This window comes from Hyla sarda, chromosome 9 (assembly GCF_029499605.1).
Source record: "Hyla sarda isolate aHylSar1 chromosome 9, aHylSar1.hap1, whole genome shotgun sequence".
Classification (NCBI taxonomy): Eukaryota; Metazoa; Chordata; class Amphibia; order Anura; family Hylidae; genus Hyla; species Hyla sarda.
The window spans coordinates 152,092,052-152,094,551 of NC_079197.1; the positions used below are offsets into that span (position 1 = coordinate 152,092,052).

The 2,500-nt window shown below is 42.9% G+C and overlaps 6 non-coding genes across 6 annotated transcripts; 2 read left to right on the top strand and 4 right to left on the bottom strand.

The window, feature by feature from the left end:
- Positions 1-383: 383 nt before the first annotated feature.
- On the bottom strand, positions 384-493 carry TRNAL-CAA (transfer RNA leucine (anticodon CAA)). The gene is made up of 2 exons: positions 456-493; positions 384-429 (listed from the first exon to the last, which is right to left on the bottom strand). It is a non-coding gene; the product is annotated as a tRNA-Leu (tRNA).
- A 242-nt stretch (positions 494-735) lies between these two features.
- Positions 736-808, top strand: TRNAR-UCG (transfer RNA arginine (anticodon UCG)). The gene has a single exon. It is a non-coding gene; the product is annotated as a tRNA-Arg (tRNA).
- A 116-nt stretch (positions 809-924) lies between these two features.
- TRNAL-CAA (transfer RNA leucine (anticodon CAA)) lies at positions 925-1,034 on the bottom strand. Its single transcript has 2 exons — positions 997-1,034; positions 925-970 (listed from the first exon to the last, which is right to left on the bottom strand). It is a non-coding gene; the product is annotated as a tRNA-Leu (tRNA).
- A 433-nt stretch (positions 1,035-1,467) lies between these two features.
- TRNAL-CAA (transfer RNA leucine (anticodon CAA)) lies at positions 1,468-1,577 on the bottom strand. Its single transcript has 2 exons — positions 1,540-1,577; positions 1,468-1,513 (listed from the first exon to the last, which is right to left on the bottom strand). It is a non-coding gene; the product is annotated as a tRNA-Leu (tRNA).
- Positions 1,578-2,007: 430 nt separating this feature from the next.
- TRNAL-CAA (transfer RNA leucine (anticodon CAA)) lies at positions 2,008-2,117 on the bottom strand. Its single transcript has 2 exons — positions 2,080-2,117; positions 2,008-2,053 (listed from the first exon to the last, which is right to left on the bottom strand). It is a non-coding gene; the product is annotated as a tRNA-Leu (tRNA).
- Positions 2,118-2,359: 242 nt separating this feature from the next.
- On the top strand, positions 2,360-2,432 carry TRNAR-UCG (transfer RNA arginine (anticodon UCG)). Its single transcript has one exon. It is a non-coding gene; the product is annotated as a tRNA-Arg (tRNA).
- Positions 2,433-2,500: the final 68 nt, after the last annotated feature.

Sequence of the window (2,500 nt, forward strand, 5' to 3'; positions counted from 1 at the left end):
AATGTTAAGTATCCCTTTGTTATAGTCGGAGGATGAAGAATATCAATGTTTGTTGATTAAAGAGAGAGACAGCAATCTCTTTTTTTTTCAGAAGTGGGAGATCAGTGATAAGTGGAAATCATCTTTTACACATTGTAGTTCATCTTGGATCGCTTTAAAGTGGTTTGAAATCCTAAACGCAGGCCAACCAAACAAGACCGCGTGGCCTAATGGATAAGGCGTCTGACTTCGAATCAGAAGATTGAGGGTTCGAGTCCCTTGTGGTCGCATTTGGTTGACGTGTTCATTTCCTCTTTTAACGTTCGTAAGAATGTGCTCTCATGACTCCTAAAGGTAGAATATCAGTTAGAGGCACGTGACCGTGTCTTAGGCCAAAAACACATTGTCAGAAGTGGGATTTGAACCCACGCCTCCATCTGGAGACCAGAACACCCAAGTATGGGGAAGAAACTACTCTTGAGTCTGGCGCCTTAGACCACTCGGCCATCCTGACAAACACATCTTTCTTACCTTTTCCTCTTCCCCCTTGGGAACACTAAAAAAGTTAAATATCCCTTTGTCATTGTCGGAGGATGAAGAATATCAATGTTTGTTGATTAGAGAGAGAAACAGCAATCTCTTTTTTTTTCAGAAGTGGGAGATCAGTGATAAGTGGAAATCATCTTTTACACATTGTAGATCATCTTGTATCGCTTTAAAGTGGTTCGAAATCCTTAACGCAGGCCAACCAAACAAGACCGCGTGGCCTAATGGATAAGGCGTCTGACTTCGAATCAGAAGATTGAGGGTTCGAGTCCCTTCGTGGTCGCATTTGGTTGACGTGTTCATTTCCTTTTTTAACGTTCGTAAGAATGTGCTCTCATGACTCCTAAAAGTAGAATATCAGTTAGAGGCACGTGACCGTGTCTTAGGCCAAAAACGCATTGTCAGAAGTGGGATTTGAACCCACGCCTCCATCTGGAGACCAGAACACCCAAGTATGGGGAAGAAACTACTCTTGAGTCTGGCGCCTTAGACCACTCGGCCATCCTGACAAACACAGCTACCGTCCCATTTATTCTTCCCCCTTGGGAACACTAAAAATGTTAAATATCCCTTTGTTATTGTCGGAGAATGAAGAATATCAATGTTTGTTGATTAGAGAGAGAAACAGCAATCTTTTTTTTTTCAGAAGTGGGAGATCAGTGATAAGTGGAACTCATCTTTTACACATTGTAATTAATCTTGGATAGTTTTAAAGTAGTTCGGAATCCTTAACACTGGCCAACCAGTCAGGACCGTGTGCCTAATGGATAAGGCGTCTGACTTCAGATCAGAAGATTGAGGGTTCGAGTCCCTTCGTGGTCGCAGTGGCACTTGGTTGACGTGTTCATCTCCTTTTAACGTTCGTAAGAATGTGCTCTCATGACTCCTAAAAGTAAAATATCAGTTAGAGGCACGTGACCGTGTCTTAGGCCAAAAACACATTGTCAGAAGTGGGATTTGAACCCACGCCTCCATCTGGAGACCAGAACACCCAAGTATGGGGAAGAAACTACTCTTGAGTCTGGCGCCTTAGACCACTCGGCCATCCTGACAAACACAGCTTCCTTACCTTTTCCTCTTCCCCCTTGGGAACACTAAAAATGTTAAGTATCCCTTTGTTATAGTCGGAGGATGAAGAATATCAATGTTTGTTGATTAAAGAGAGAGACAGCAATCTCTTTTTTTTTCAGAAGTGGGAGATCAGTGATAAGTGGAAATCATCTTTTACACATTGTAGTTCATCTTGGATCGCTTTAAAGTGGTTTGAAAACCTAAACGCAGGCCAACCAAACAAGACCGCGTGGCCTAATGGATAAGGCGTCTGACTTCGAATCAGAAGATTGAGGGTTCGAGTCCCTTGTGGTCGCATTTGGTTGACGTGTTCATTTCCTCTTTTAACGTTCGTAAGAATGTGCTCTCATGACTCCTAAAGGTAGAATATCAGTTAGAGGCACGTGACCGTGTCTTAGGCCAAAAACACATTGTCAGAAGTGGGATTTGAACCCACGCCTCCATCTGGAAACCAGAACACCCAAGTATGGGGAAGAAACTACTCTTGAGTCTGGCGCCTTAGACCACTCGGCCATCCTGACAAACACAGCTACCATACCCTTTCCTCTTCCCCCTTGGGAACACTAAAAATGTTAAATATCCCTTTGTTATTGTCGGAGAATGAAGAATATCAATGTTTGTTGATTAGAGAGAGAAACAGCAATCTTTTTTTTTTTCAGAAGTGGGAGATCAGTGATAAGTGGAAATCATCTTTTACACATTGTAGTTCATCTTGGATCGCTTTAAAGTGGTTCGAAATCCTTAACGCAGGCCAACCAAACAAGACCGCGTGGTCTAATGGATAAGGCGTCTGACTTCGAATCAGAAGATTGAGGGTTCGAGTCCCTTCGTGGTCGCATTTGGTTGACGTGTTCATCTCCTTTTAACGTTCGTAAGAATGTGCTCTCATGACTCCTAAAAGTAA